Raw genomic sequence first — 17,041 nt, forward strand, 5'->3', positions numbered from 1 at the left:
ACTTTCAGTGGCTACTCTGATTAATAGATTAGAAGTACCAAAGGGTTTTGGTTCTCACCAGGGAAAGCATGGTGAGCTTTGTGTGCTGGCACCCAGGTTTGGCTTAGCTAGTTTGTTTATCAGTATATCCTCACTGCTGAGCAGTCATTTCTGAGGGGACTGTCCTACAGGCAGAGCCACTCCTGTAGCACAGTGTTTAGCACATTTCTTTTCATCTATAGATCTCCAGTGCATTAAACGTGTAAGCAAGCATTTATAGCCTCATTGTAAGTGAGCCTTGTCTCTGACTGTACAACAAATAAGCAAAGGTTTCACAGTGCTTTTATACATGCAACCCAGACAAGCAAAAGTACCTTTTGCTAATTCTCCCTAGGAGATCTTTCATTGGCCAAAACACTGGGGCCACTGGGTCTACACTGAGGCCTTTGTTGCCTTTCAAAAATGCTAAGTATCATCAGAGGCATAAGTTTCTAGGTATTTATAGGTCAAGACTTGAAAAGTTACTAACTTAGCATTTCTAAAAGATACAGACTGTCTGATTCAAACCATTAATTTCCTAAGTGAACACTTTCCAAAGGCTAGCACCTGCTAGCCCCTTCTAAAAGGAAATGCAGTCCTCATGCTAAACAGTAATTCATCTGTAAGTACAAATGGAAGTCTGCACTAAATACATGGCTTGCATATACACTGTACATATACAGTAAGTTTTACTGCTACACATGAATTTTTCAGAGCATGGCCTGTAACATTTCTCAAAGAGGAACTGTATGCTTCAACATCACTTGTATTCTTGATGGACAAAATGTGTGCATCAAATGTTGTAATTAGTCTAGATTCAGCAGGTTTCATTGTTAGAAAATAGATCACAGAGAAGATGGAGCTCCATTTATTTTGAGTGGTGAAATTTAAGCTATAATTGCCTAATTAAATTTCAAAGCACACTGACGAGTGTGATCAAACTCCATCTGAGTATTTACTAATACAAGCATGGAAATGACCCCTATGAGATCTGGCAACCTCATTAGTGATGAGCAATTAGGAAATAAAAAACTTTAAAAGCTTTAATAAACAGAGAGTGAACATTATGGTCAATCTCAACAGCTGTTGTGCTTTTAAAATTTATGAAAATTTTGAAGACTTAGTGTATGTTATAGTACATTTCCAACATACCCACAACCAATTCCTAAAACACAGTCTGAATTTTCTGAATTGAAACAAAAGGTCTTGAGAGAGACAAATGTAGCCCTTCCATTCCTTTTTGAGCAAAATATTTGAAATCAAAAGCATTCAATTTATGTTATTTAATGCAGCACCCTCTGATTTTATTTTACTTAGGCATTTCAGAAAGCACAAGTAAATTCAAGGACAAACTCAGTAAAAGGAATTAATGCTATAACAGCTAAATTTTATGTGTATTAAACACAGACGGGAATGCAAAATACAACATTAAATACCTCTGTTCCTGTTACAGGGCACAGAAAAATTAGCCACCTGAGAGGGTCAACCACAGAACTAGTGCAAAGAGCAAGAAACAGCATAAAGCTGGCTAACAGGAATCTAAGATAAACAGTGTCTGGGCCAGCTTGTCCAGTTCTTCACAATTAAAAAGATCAGCTTAACAGAATTTTAATTCCAAATACATGCACAAAAAAAATCCATGCTAGTCCTTCAACATACCAAACACCACAAAACACTCCTGAAAATATTTAAAGCAAATACCAGGTTTTTGACATACCTGACCATGAGCCTCAAAAGCAACAGTGTTTAGAAAGAGAAAGAGGGAGAGGAAGAGAGACCAGGGCACACGAGAGCAACCGCAGGAGTTGCCAGCATCCTCAGAGAGAAGGTGTCAGATGAAACAGGCCAGATGATCTTTGTAAATGAACACAGCTCTGTGCTGTACAGGAAGGAAAATGAACCACGTTCATTCCTAGGAAAATTCCTTCCAATCCAAAAGTCAAACCGCCAGTCTAAGCTGGACGTGCACTGAGGACTCACCCCCCAGGGGACTCTTTCCAGAATCCTGGCTTTTTCTCTCCTTCCTCGCTTTGACCGAGCAGGTCACTCAGATCAGCACGTCTACTTGACTGGGCCCCAAACCACCGCTGAGTTTCTGCATCTCATGATTTACACCACCAGTTCCCAACTAGTGAAACATAGCACAAAACCTAGGTATTAACCTCCCCACACCAGAGCTGACTCCACGCAGCATGCCAGCTAAGCTGGGCTTGTTCACTTAGGCTACCTAGCTGTGATACTGGAGGTGCGAAGGCTGCGATTGGCGGAATGAAGGTATAATAGACCCAGGGCAAGAAACACGAGGAGGCAACAGCAGTGCAGCCTAAAGGCAGCAAAAGACATACAAAGAAGAGGCATTGGTATGAGCATGGCCGGGGGGAGCTGCAGCAGTCGCAGGATGGGAGAGGCCAGGAGAAGGCCATGCCAGCAGCCAGATTCAAGTTTCCAGAAGCCTGTGAGAGCTCGTTTCACCTCCAGAGCTTTTACATGAGCAAGGAGCGGCTGCAGGCAGGGAAGTGGCTTTATATCACTTTTCGAACCATGGGCACTGTGGGTGGGTGGGTGGGTGGGTGTGGTTTTTTTTTTCTATTTGGGGCAGAGGGGTGGAGAATCCAGCCCGTAGCCTAGCAAGAGAGGCAAAAAAAATCCTGTCAATTATATTGGCCTGAAGACACTCCAAAAACTGTTTTTCCCCCTTATGCCTCTTCCTTTAAAAGCTCAAACGCAGCAGAACTCACTATAAATTATTCATTTGAATATGAGAAGATCCTTTGTTGTCCATTATTCATCCTTCCCTGCTGCTACGGAAATCAACTCAACAGTTTGTGACTGGGTGTGACTCCACCTGTCCCATTCGGAAACCTTTACTGACCTTCCTGCTATTTCTTTACAGCATGGCTGTCCTTTCAGCAGCACAGCTTTCCACCATCTTTAACTGACATATTTTTCCATATCTCTAACTGACATATTTTCTGAGAAGGAACAAAGCAATATTGTAAAAACAATCAACATTTACTACTTGCATTTCCCATCACTGCATCTTTGGTTTCCAGGAGCAAACCAGAAAGTGTCTTTATGTTCTGCTGTGTGATTTTCAGCAGTACTGCATTATTCTTCAGCAACTGTGAGAAGCTGTTGAAGTTCAGAAAAGGAAGAGTACCATACCATATAAAATGGCAAACGATGCCAGAGAGAAGACTAAAACACTACCAACTATACACACAGGACAGGAAATGTAGTATTAGACTATTATTTGCTTCATTTTAATCCCACCCTACTAAGAGCCTTTACAGGCTATTTATAGTTATAATTAAATGTGCTTGGTTTGTCAACATCCTCTACAATAATTCTAGTAACAATTTAATTACTAAAAACTCCTTTTGCTTTTATACCATTAACATCGGAGATTGATAACAAAAGCGCAGGATAATTAGATGGGGATATTTAAACCAAATAGAATTCATGCATTTATTACACACTTGGTTGACTGACTAAAATTAGGCAACTAATCTGAATATGAATGATGAAAAATAACAATGATGAAAAAAACAATTAAAAAACAATACAGAGATAAATGCAATGACTTTTCTCTTTTTAGCCCTAAGTGCCATTTCTATTCCTGATTATGAAAGCAGCCTAATCTGATTTCCTATTTGGTTTGTGGCTGCAGGCTGCCAGGAAAGCACATTGTTAATTGATCAGCAGAAAATATTTCATTTCTTTTCATTTATGTTTAGGCTTTGATCTTAATTTCTCTTGTGATTTCTGCCAGGATTGTTTGTCATACTTTAGAAAATCCATGAGCCACACAGGAGATGCTAAGCTTATATCCAGGCATTTGGTTATGAATAATCTTCCTATAGTCTAATTTACATAATTTTATTGTTTTGTGGATTCTTCCCATGCAGATACATTACTGCCAGTGCAACTGTACTTAAACTCATGTCAATGGAGTCTGCTTCTGAGAGTTATAGTTTGCATATAAAAATCTATTCTGAGCTGAAATATGGCATATATCACAAAGTAATGCCTCAGAGGAAATTCATTTCAAAGAATGTCAGGAGGAAGATCAGTTTGGCTATATTAACCTATTGGAATGCAAAATAAAAACAGAATATGGTGATTTCTAGAGCATTTCTTATAGCTTAAGACTCTGTTGTTTCGTTTAATTTTTAGCCTGGTACTGCATGCAGAATTCTGCCTTTGGGTCTGGGATGTTCAAGAATTATCAGTTGAAACAGGTAATTAATATCGTGTTTAGAAAGAGCAGTTTTCAGTGTCAAACAATGTACTGAGAAAAGATGTCAGCATCATTTATTAAATAATTGAGCTATTTTATGGAACTTTGTCCATTCTAAAAACCTGCTACTTTTCAGAGGTGCTAGCACCAGGAATACCTGTTAATGAGATTCTAATATCTAAAACATTATCAGCGTTGCAAGAATATTTTCTCATTTCATCGCCCAACACTGTAACTGAGAAAAGACCTTTAGATTCTGTTTATTATGTTACTATATGTTACTTTCTTCTGAATTACCTGCATGCCTCACAATCTTTGAAAGTGTTTACTGAATACCAGTAGGAAGCAGGAAGAACTGCTTTTTCAAATACAGAAGAGAAGCACAGGGAAGCTGAAGCCAGATACACAGGCCTCCCACCACTTAAAACACAAAAACCCTTTTGTTCTTCTGGAGTACATGATTTGGGCTCCGTAATTCTCAAACAGTCCTCAAAACACAGTCTTCTCCACTCTGAGAAGCTGGTTCAGGTTGATCCCAGGCCAACGCAGCCATTGGAAAGAGCAGGCATTAATGAAGGAGATCCCCACAACAGCTCCTTGAGAACCAACCAACCAGCCTTGCCTTCTTCCCACATCTTTACCAGTCTTCCAGATCCATAAATGTGTCTCAAGGCCAGCCCCGAGCCCAGGCAGCCAAACTCCAATAGGACAAAATACGCTTAGGGCCCTGACATTTATTACCACCTCAAAAGACTAAATAAAATACTTTGTCCCTTAACCTTGAAGATGCAGAGTTCAATTTTACTTGTGCTTTAATTGCTAACTTTGTTGCACATGCAGAAAAAAAAAGAGAAAGCTGAAAAAAGTATAAATGGTTTAAGTAATTCAGATATGATTGCAATTTGCATATTTACAGTATATAATTAAAATATTAAAAGGTAATTCCTAATATAGTAAGGATTATAATTTCCACTATAATCTCAGGTATATCCGCAAAGCATTATATGGACAAGCCTCCTTCTTGCCCTGCTACTGTGCTGATGCAACTAGCTTCCGAATGTTAGTGTGATGCCAAGCCTGAGTTAAATGTGACTTCTCAACGCAGCATATTAGTTCAGCACTGGCAAACTTGCTGCCAAAGTTTCTAAATACAGTTCCCACATCCTTTGCAGACAGTCTTTTCACTAGTAACACCTTTGTAAACATATTGTTTTAATATACTGTTTAACCTAATGCTAAAGGGAGTAAAAATATAACAAAGAAAGTTATTTAACATGAGAGCTTAGCTAAACCAAATGTAAGCAAGGAAGTGCTGTAAAGAATGATACTCATCACCTCACCCCATTGAGGCCAGCTAATGGAATTTAAGTGATCCTTCGAGGAGCAGGTAATTTTATGTACTATGACAGCACAACAGAATAAGAAAAAGTTTTCAGTATTTAATGAATTTTCTGGCTATTCATGTTTGAAGCTCTCTACCTTTGTATTTCCTTGTGTACACATATTTTTGTAATGTTTGTTTCCATGCTTTGGTGTATTTCAGTTTTACTGACAAGTCTTCCCTCACGAAGAATTCGTTCTTCCTTTCCCTTGTGCACGGCATCCTCCTGGTGGGATTTCCTCCTCGCTGGAGATTCTCTGTTTTGAGCACAGGAAGTCAACAATTTATTTTGTTCAATGAATTTCTTCATATCAGTTAAAAGCTCTGCTGGATACAGACAAAACATGAAGCAAACGATGTTCTACAATACCTACCTGGTTCTCAGGAGATACCTCTCGGTGTAATGAGAACAAGACTGTATAGTAACTTCATATGAAACAAGCACATGTCTACTCAGTTAACTAAACTAATGTTACAACAAGTATCCAGACACCTGAAGTCTAAATTTCATGCTACGGCCTTCCCATACACACACTATTTAAATTCTCAAATGAAGTCATGCAAAAAAGGAAGTATTCATGGATTAACTGTATAATACTCCTTATACTAGAGCAAAATTTTCCTAGCATGGGAAAGCCTCCAGCCTAAAAGATTAAAATCAAATACTCAAGGGAAGATTCCCAAGTATTATATGGCACAAAGGGATTGCCAGTTTGTAGGTACTCAGATATAAATGCACAGCACAGGAGGTTAAGCTACACTGACGATTTACAGTATTCTGAATATGCTGTTTAGCCACTATTATTGTAATGGGTAGAACAGAAAAGTTTCCTTGAGTCTTTTAAAAATGTAGGACTGAGATCTTCACACGTACACATGAATGCCTTTTTCTACTCACATATAAAAATTGCACGTATGGAACATGTTTCTGCTAACACAGATCTAAACTGATAAAGTCTAAAAGGTTTGAATATTAACTAAATTTCAGGGAGCTGGGGATACAGAGTACATTGCAAGAGCGAACTCAAGTTCTAATAACTGATTTGAAAACCATTTAAAAATAAGAACTAAAATACAAACAAGGCATAACCCTCCTCAGTATGGCAATGCACCTGGGCACAGTTTAAATAAACAGACAAAAAAATAACCTTGAACACATCCATTGCCACTCTTGCTCCCATAACCACATTGGTTCATCTTAGCTACTGTAAAACATTTTTGCTGTTCTCAGCAACCAAGGCTTAACGTAGCTGAACAAAACCCAGCTGTGTTCATTCTGCTTCATAAATTATCATCACCAGGCAGAGAAAATTGCAAAAAAATCAAGTAACTGCGACTCTCTAGCATTTGCATTTTCATAAGGTTTACAATATAATTAGAAGTAAGGGCCCAGACACAACCCTAAAATGCAAGAAGCACTAAGGCTTCTTGCATTTTAAGGTGTTAAGGCTACACTAATACTGAGGTACATTGTTCCAGTATCACATTAGGAAGAGAGTTTTTGTTCTGGAGGATTTTTGGAAGCAATCTGGTACGTTTTTACTACAATTTTATATGCTCTAGCTTCACACTTTTTAATTTAAGCTTTCCTAATACTTTATAATGTTTTTTATAGTTTAATTTTCTCTCCTTTTGGTATTTAAAATGGCCAGGTAAGTTATACAATTCTTTATTGTTGTTACTGATGTTTCTATGGTTAGAAATATCTTTAGAATATACATTTTGAAAATGCTTTCTTTTACCAATAATTTATTTATTGTTTCCTTCTGTATTTTAAAATGTGCTGTGATTTTATAAATATGTATTTTTCCTTAGTGTCACAAATTATGCACAGTATTTTAGAGCATCTTTAAGGGCATGATATTTCAAACATTTAACACTCAGGAACAGTTCATAAGGTAGTCACTGAAGATCACTCTGTTCATAAAATTACTCACCAGCATTCACATTTTCTGGATCAGGACCTAGGTTCTGTGTTGCTGCATAGCCCAAACTACATATAGGTGACATCTATAAAAACAGTATCTACAACTTTTTTTTGCCTTATCCTTAACCCTCAGTTGGAAAAATTTTCAAAATAAAAACTCAAGTTAGGTAAAATTATCTTAATATTATCAAATTACAGAAACTCTCTTTTTGTTTTGGATTTCATGTGAGTTCATAGAATCTTGATCCTATGAGTAATGTACTTTGATAGTATAATAATGTAAAAATGTTGCATGGGTTTGTAGTTGAAAGCTATAACAGTCTGGAGAGGACTCCTTTACTTTAAACTGGATGACATTTACAGCAATGAAAGGCCAATGAAAGCTTTTTTCAGAAAAAGCTAAACAAACTCTTTGAGTAACTTTAAACTAGAGGTTGGCAGCTGTCAGTGTTAATGTTTTATTCTGCTATTGCCTGGAATGGGGGCATGCCAAGCTCGCTGTTTTTTTGCTGTTCTGAAGCTATAGTGAATGATTATCATTATGACCAAGTGTTTCCACATAATGCAGAAATGAACATACAAACTCAAGGTAGCTTCATCACATCTTACAGTACAGTATTTATGTGATATTGTACTCTTTGATAAAATACACTGTACATGCCAAAGGAAACTAGAGAAATTAGTCTAGGAAACTAGAGTGTAATCCAGTCTGAAGCCTCCTATGTTACCAAACAACAGAAAAACAATAGGAAAAAAGCACATCAAGATGATTTTCCTAGTCCTATTTCCTAAACTGAGGTTGTTTTTCTATTCTTATATTTCAGTTAACAGATCTCACTATAAACTCCTATCTCCCTCTCAAAACTCCTAATATATTTTTCTATTTTATGTAGACTGCCATGGCTACCACATTTTGCTACAGCACCCATTAGAGAGAGACACACATTCATTCTTCCTACAACATGCACATCTTTAGGCAGCACTTAGTGCTTATGAATTATGACTTCTAAATCCAGTAAATAGATTTTGGAAAGTTTTAGTCTGCTTTCAGCTAAAAAAGCATTCAAAACAGAGCTGGAAGAAAAATGTGATTTTTTTTTGTAAACACTGCTTTAATATAGTACAACACAAATGGAGTCTGTCACATTACAAGTCCCAACGCGCTTCACAATTTTCAGCAAAAGCTGACAAAACCCTATCGAGTGAAATGTGACATAGAAAACAGATTTTTTTTTAACCATTATCTCGTATATTAAAATAGTAGTTGAATCTGGAGACAAAAAATAAGGCAAGTTCAAGAACACAGTAGCCATTAGAACTGAGATTCAGAGGTCTTGAATTTGGGATTAGAAGTTGGCAAAAGTCTCATTTCATGGCAAAAGGAATTTATTCAAAGAGAATATTCCAAACTGTCTTTTGCTACATTAGCTGCTTGCTTACAGAATATTGTTAAAACACACGTGCTACATAAAAAATAGCTCTAATAATAGAAACTATGGACTAAATACAAGCAGAAACTACTAATACAATTTCTATAGAGATGCCTGTATGAAAAGCAACAAAGGCACGTTTTCTGTATCTGGTCTACATATGTGTCCAGAACACCTACATGGAATATTGTCTCTTTAATACCTACAATCCAAGTTTCCTTGTAAAAAGACATCTTTTTGTTTTAACATTCTTTTCAGAAACAAAAGGAAAAAATAAGTGCTGAAATTTTTATAATAGCATCTCCATTAACTTTTTTTGGAAATATTTGGGACATGAAGGACAGCAGTAAAACACCCACCACATTCAAAGAAATTATAAGGAGAACTAGTTACTATTCCCAAATATTCTAAGGTTGGTTCTTTTCCCCACCACAAACACACACGCGCACGCATGGCAAGTTAATATAAGGCTTGGAGCTAGAAGGGTAACAATTACAAAATATTTATATCTTTAAAACTCCAAATATTCTACATGCTGATATGCAACACCATACAGGAGTTTCTTCATGTAATAGTGAAATGCATCTTCCTCTGAATAAGTAGCACTGAATGTAATAGGATTGAAGTGAAAATATCCACATACAGCTGAGAGTTCAAGATAAGTTTCTGTCTGACACTTAACTATGGGACTTTTCATTCTAGAAAGAAGCATGTTTTGAGTAACACTGAAGATGGACATATTTGAGTATTACCAAATGCATCTGTTGTTGACATCCCAAACAATATGCTTTTATTGTCTTTGCTAGGATGTTTTCCAAGCCAGTTCAATGTATAAATTAAAAGACCAAAAGAGTACGAATCTGTCTTTGAATATCATCCAATATCTACAGAATTATTCCCTTGCTGAAGGATATTCACATGGGCCAATGTATATCACACATGAACATCTGTGTTACTATTCCCAGGCCTTCTAGGCAATGGAAAAGTGGGTGCTTTAGCTCCAAGATTTTAATACTATGTCACACATATACACAATATTACACAATAACAAATACAGTAGCTCTGCTCTTGCTTGAGCATAGCGATGGACAGGAATGTAAGGCACTGGGATTTCTGTTTGTTTCTGAGTTGTCCAGAGCAAGCATCCCATTACAGATCGTTCTTTATTGAAAGGAAGATTTCAGCTCTGCTGAGCTCTGCTGCTCCTAGCACAGTCTCAAGCTTGCACCTTATAAAGTCTTCCTTCTCAGTGGGAAATAGCATAGAGTGATACTGGGAATTTTTGGTTCATTACAGCTACTTTTTGCAACATGAATGAAAAGCATATGTACATAATGCAAAGTATGAATTGTTTCCACTTCAGTATCTGATGGCACATCTGGCATGGATGGGAAAGCAGTAAGCACCAACTACTGATATAGCAAATATCTGCAAGAAATGCGTCCAGTACTTGTACTGAAGAGCAGTAGGACAGTTACAGCCACTCGCTGATTCCTTATACTATTCCTTGTACTATATACTACAGCAAACATTAATTCTATCCCTCACAGACCTATGTAGCCCAGAGGTGTTCAAGAGGCTAATCGTTCAGAAACCATTCATTTTTGTGTTCATCTAACGCCATGCACAACAGAGTCCTGGCCTGTGACTGAAGCCTTTAGGTGCAAGTGAAGCACAGCTAACAACCACCACCTGCTTACTTGTTTAATTACACTAAAATACAATTAGGCAGAAAAGTGGATGGAGAATTACTGTTGTGCCAGCTCTTACAATACTTAGTGTTTTTTTAATCTTCTTGCTACTAGGAAAGCATCTCTTTGTTTAATGAAAGTTAATCATTCTGCTAATTAAAACCAAGTAGGTGCATCACAATTCCTCAACGCCCTGCATGAAGCCAGAAGTTAAATGGTGTTTTCAAACAAAACCCTAGAAGAGAAATTGTAGCCACTGAGGTGTACAAACAGACACATGCACACACATCTCTGTTAATCTTACCGTCTGGAAATGTTTAATTTCTCTTCAAAAATGAGGCTAATACCCACCAGAAGCACATGTATTTACATGCATACCCTGGTTCTGCAGGCAGATTCCCTTTCTTGAATTCATACTTTTAAAAGCACAGAAGGTGTTTAATAAACCTAAATTACTCTGATACACAAATGTACGTATCTAAAACACTGGCCCTCAGAAACTTTCATTCGTCACTTAAACACATCTTCCTCAACCACTTCAGGATGGGAGTATTTCCCAGGATGACTTACTCTAGGAGTACCAGAGTTGTCTGGCCCTACTATCACATGTTTGCGTATTTCAGATAACAACTCAGCTGATGCATAAATCTAAGAGGTGCAGGAAGCAAGGATGCTTGTACTGCAGAATCAGGTCTGTATCACTTCGGGGCAGAACAAGTGCTGTTACTGCCAGCACCTGTAACATGGCCCTCTTTGCAGGCCAGCCACTGTACAGCAATCTCTTTAATGACAGAGGGAGTACGTTTCACCACAAGCTTGCACATTCCCTAGGATCCATGTAACCAAAGTCAGATTAAGTTTCTGAAGTTTTCTACTAGAACAGCATGCTGATAGTCCCATGTGGGGGGGGGGGGGGGTCAAATCGCACACAGTGAATACAGAACAAATTACTGTATTGGCTAGTTGAATGCATGCATGAAGCAGAAGCACAGAAGCAGAATAAACTGGGGAACAAAACAGCCTCAAAAAGAAGTATTTTTTACGAAAGCCAGAGTTTAATTTGTATTCACTTACTATTATTTGTATGGGTTCAGCATGGTCTCACAATTAAATGTCATTTTCAGTCTGATTCTTTTCAGCAAAGAGAAAACCATATTCACAAGTTCGAATACAAAAGTAAGGGCATTTACTGTTTCGCTACTTCAGCAGAAGTGGTCAGATTTTTTATGAGGTGAGCAAAGATCAGCTTCAGTGGGAGAGAAGAAGTCTCAAAACTCTTCACCAAACCAATATTTTATAAAACAATAAACTCTCCTCCATTTGCTTGCTCCATGCCAGCCTCCTCTCACAATAAAAAAGCATGTAAAAAGTGATCCTCTTTTTGCAAATTTTGAAAAGTTCTGGGAGGAAAAGCACTTTCTGATCCCATTCACACCAGTGTACACAGTAATTCCAGTGCTTTTCAACCTACAGCAGCATTAAATGAACAGAACTAGATTAAAAGACTCTCCTTCTCGACATCTGAGAAGGGTGTTAAGACCACACAGTTCAGAGCTGAAAAGCAGCCAACGGAAAATGATCACTGTCAAATCAAAGAAGTGAGATCCTGGACGCATGGGACCACAAGCCAGCCCCCGTGGCCATGCTCAACAGCATCTTCGCGCCTGAGGAACTGCACTGAAATCAAGGGACTGCACTAGAGCAAGATACTGCTCAGTAAGAACATGTAAGAACCAAACAACCAAAAAAAGGTGTCTAATTTTCTCGCTCTTCAAATTGCCCAAGACTGGACATTATAGTAGATCATGTCTTCTTGTTGTTTATTTTTAAAAGTACCAGCAGCTAATTGCATAAGAAGTAGTTAGGCCACCTATTCCAGTCAGCTGAGCATGAACAATTTATTTGTCTCTTTAATCTGATTCTGCACACGCAGTCTGAGGTGTCACTGCACTGAGATGAAATTTAACTGACATTAATATTTTAAGTTTGTATATTTATACTTAGAGCTTAGCAGTAGGAAGGTTTTACCAGACTCTTCATTCTAATGACAGATAAGGTATGAATGCACTTTGCACACATGAGCGTGAGTTAGCTTCAAACTACCCAATAATTGTGTCACTACAGAGTATGAGGATCAGAAGAATTTGCGTATACACCTACCCTGCAAAAATCTCTATTCTGCACCACCAGGCCTCCCGTCGCTGCCCCCAATCCCCCAGACCTCCCCCACCCCATCCAGCCCTGTCCCCATCTCAGCCCAGCCCAGGGCCATCAGTCGCTGCCCCATGACGCTGCAGCGGCACCGGCTTCAGCCCCACCGCAGCCCGGCCCCTGCCCGTCCACAGGCCCCCTGGCCCGCACCCCAACACCCACCTTGCCTTTGTGGCCACCCGCAGCGGTGCCCGACGCCCCCCGGGGCTCTGCTCCCCCACGGCACGGGGACGGGCCCTGCCCCACCAGGAGCCCCACAGTGCCTGACAGCTACTCTGCACATAAGACCTTAAAGCTGCTTCAGGTGTGTCTAGGTCAACTTAATCAGACTAACTGCAATACAGACAAACACTGAAGAATGATCATGTACTATCTGCCTGATTTCTCTAGAAACTATCAATAAAATAATACAAAGATAATTATCCCTGTTCTCAATGGCTTTCTTGATGTCTACAGCTACTTGCCTACAGCAAAAACAAAGTAGCAGAACTGGCTGAGGAAAGCACTACCATCAAATATATCCTTAAGCAATTCTGATTTTCAGTATAGTGAGAATAGAAAGTGAGAACTTGCGTATCTGCTTTCTTGGCAATGTCAAAATAATCTCCACAATTCTAGACTGCACGCAAAAGTAAAAGAGTTGAACGTAGGCACGATGCCACACGGTACTGCGCCCCTGAGAAGGAGGGCTGCGTAATTTTGCTGTAGGAGTCAGAGGCTCACATATGCAGAGTCCACAGAGGCTGTTCTAAAACAAACCTAGAGAAAACAGCATTCTCTGTCCTGTACTACGTGATTGCCTTCTCCAAGTCTCACTGTTTTCACCTGCCCTGCAAAACTACTTTTTGGTCTGTATTGTCCCAATCAGTCCCCTCTTCTGCCTCTTTTCCTGATGTTTAGCTAACCCCCTCTTCAGCAAGTCCATGGAATTAACACAGCACTTGTAAGATACTGCATAAAATATGTTTTGCTGGTATGTGGCATAAGCACAGATCAATCATTATCATGAGCAGATCACTGAGGTCCAAAAAGCTGCTGACCATTCTAGCGAAAGCTAACAGTAACTCGATAAAGACAGAACTTTCAAAGGAAACTACATTACAAAGATTGTACCACAAACACTGACTTCCTTTCCAAAGTATTACGTGAACCTCACTTTAGCAAGAAGAAATCAGAGTTTGCCCATTACGAAGCTCAGCACAGCATGGCTAAAAAAAAAAAAAAAAAAAAAAAAAACCTCTAAACTGGAATTGTGCTGAATGACCCTACTTCAGAAGCCCACCCAGAACAATACAAAAAAAGCTTCCAGGGAAGAGTTGCTGGAGAACAATATACAGATTAAGTTGGTGGCAGACTTGGTTTAACTTTGGCTGGTTCCTTAAAACTTGTAGAACAGGCTGCAACCATCTGTGAAATAAAAACATAATTCTGTCTAAAGGCACCAGAATGTGATCAAACAGGGATGAAAAAATCCTTTAAAAAGAAAAGCAATCTGCTTAATGCGGATGATTATATTTTGCTTTTTCGGTATAAGACAGTCTTTTAGTTCAAGAAAGAAGGATGCAGCATACAAACCAGATGTTACAAAGAGATCTTTCCTCATCACTGTACATAAAATATTACTAAAACATTTTAAATAAACAGTCAGTTTATCCTTGGATATTACCTTAAAAGCATCAAAAAGTTTCACTGCCCTGGTCTAATTCTCTGTAAACAATAATGTTAGAGTAGCTTTACACCTGAGGAAGTGGAGATATGAGAAGCTGAATGTCTCAGTGGTCTTGTATACTAGCTTAGATTTTTATTCCTAACCCAGAGACTGAATGCCTTCTGGAAGGCTGAAGATATTGCTCATTTGAGTCAGGTGAAAAGTCTCCCAGTAACTATAATCCCCAGTGATTCAGAATCAGAAGTAGTGCATTTCTGAATTAAAAATAAATTAAGAAATATTTACTCCTGAGAAAGATCAGGCAGTATTTTCTTACCTTCCATACTAATATTGCTTACAGCTCCTGGAGAGAATTCTTCTCTTCATCAACTCTCAGGTGGAACTGGCCATTTTCAAAGGCTTGTTTTAGCACCTTGCTGCAAAGAAAGCTGCGAAGCAACAGCTCCGCAACAACACGGCCCTCCGATAAAGGGAGGTATTTATTTAGCAGTCTTATACCATCTACGTTTAACAAACAGGAAGCCCACTCTGTCTACATCAGTGGTTCCACAAATAGACACAGACTTCTTGCCTCTTCTTGACCATGTTTTCATTATGTGGTTTAATACAGCTACCATCTGAGAAAAGAGATCCAACGCTCACAGCAACTAGCAACATGTCACAAACAGAGGACTTTGTTTCAAGTAATGCTAAAACAAATAGAAATTTATGAACAGGGTAGCATATTTTTCCTAAACCTGTCACAGAGGCCATATTTTACAGATTTATTCAGTAAAAGACAGGAAAAAAAAAGAAAAAAAGAAAAAAAGAATCAGGAGTTCTGTTAATTTAGAGAGTCTCTGAACCAATCATCTTTTCAGTTTCTTTTATACTATCTTAAGGTCAGGTTTTCTGGACACATCTAGTAACAGCAGTGGTAACGCACTGGCTACAGGTCTTGGCTTCTAAGCCATTGCACAGAGAACTGCCCCACTCACATCTGGCAACTGCCCCTTAAATCTTTTTGTTTGGGATATGATATTCTGCTAAACACCCTGGGATAACATACTCTGCTAGCTCAGCCTTAAAATTGCATGAAAATTGCTGATTCATCTTCTCCAAGGTTTAACTATGAGCTGTTTAATTTACATTAAGAATACATCTCTTCTCCAAGTAAAGACCGTACCTAAAGCTCAATTAGCAAACTCCAATTTAAATTCATACTGGAGCTAAATTTCGCCCAGGCACTGCTAAGTAGTACTTCCTTCGGGAAGCTTTGCTCTCATCTTCCTGTGGGAGATACAGTATTCTCTATCATTTTACTCAAGATGATACAGAATCTTTTCAAGATGCTTTTCCAGCTGCTGAGACAGAGTGCAGTGCCTGGCACCAGGTCTAAAATTATCCAGCAGACCTCAGTAAAATTACGTAATTCTAGTCTAAGGAAATAAACATAAGCTAGAGATAGAGAGTACATAAATACAAAGTTCCCACACATCTTTTTTCTTGTTCTGTATATGAAGAGTTTCCTAAAGAAAGCTACTATCTGGAATAAAAGTAAGTTAATCTTCTACATCCAGAAGACACGTATTATCTTTAGGCAAAAGGGAAGGAGAAAAGCCTTAAAATTCCACACACTACTAATTAAAACAGTGTATAGGAAAGAAAAAGGACACCCGTTGACTTTCAATCACATCACTAGGGATAGGCCAAATATATAGTTTATTTTAGCAAATGTGGAATTGTTTGTTTGTTTTCAATCTGGAGAGCTTTACACTTTACCTTAGCTCCTTGGTACATCTCAACACAACCACCACGTTAAGTATGCGACACCTTAGAGCATGATATTTGGAATTATGGAACTATTTTAAGATAGCCATTATTAGCTAATAAAAAAGGTGTTGTTGCTATCTTGAACCTGGTAAGTGGGCTTGTTAATAATTAAAGCATCACTATTGTGTACTATTTACATAGTTGTTTAAATCTGTGATCACATTCAAAACTCAGAAGACTGAGAATACCCTTGTGTAATACAAGATGCTGAGTTTTATCATTATGAGGAGTCCACTTGATACATATTTTGACTATATTGCTCAAATTAATAACACTTTAGAAACACAAAATCTTAAAATACTGCACTCAGGGATCAAAATGCTGTTCATAAAAAAGTGCTTTCAAATTTATCAACAAAAAATACCATGAATGTTTAATTCATTTAAATTTCAAAAGATTTATCATTTTTGTTTACCACTCAGGATTTTGGATTTTTACATGTAAATGCAGAGAAGACCATACGATACATCTTATCTTCCCACACATTCATACTAAACATCTGTATTCAACATCTGTATGTCTTGTGTCACAAATTATGACACTGATGTGGAAAGCCAAAGCAAGGTTTTATGAGAGCAAGTTTTTGTTTACATACAGTAAGCATAAATATTTGCCTTCCAAAGGATGGAAACAGACACAATTCCATGAAAGAAAAAAGCAGC

The 17,041-nt window shown here is 38.2% G+C and overlaps 1 long non-coding RNA gene across 3 annotated transcripts in view; it reads right to left on the bottom strand.

The window, feature by feature from the left end:
* LOC135327480 (uncharacterized) overlaps positions 1–17,041 on the bottom strand; it is a 181,450-nt gene that overhangs the window by 57,186 nt on the left and 107,223 nt on the right. For 2 of the 3 annotated variants that reach the window (XR_010387649.1, XR_010387650.1), the window contains exon 4: positions 5,033–5,896. The exons of the other annotated variant lie outside the window; for it this stretch is intronic. This is a non-coding gene — a long non-coding RNA (uncharacterized LOC135327480). Of the gene's footprint in view, positions 1–5,032; positions 5,897–17,041 lie in introns of those variants that run through there. 3 annotated transcript variants of the gene reach the window in all.

The sequence above is a fragment of the Dromaius novaehollandiae genome, chromosome 2, assembly GCF_036370855.1.
Source record: "Dromaius novaehollandiae isolate bDroNov1 chromosome 2, bDroNov1.hap1, whole genome shotgun sequence".
Taxonomy (NCBI): domain Eukaryota; kingdom Metazoa; phylum Chordata; class Aves; order Casuariiformes; family Dromaiidae; genus Dromaius; species Dromaius novaehollandiae.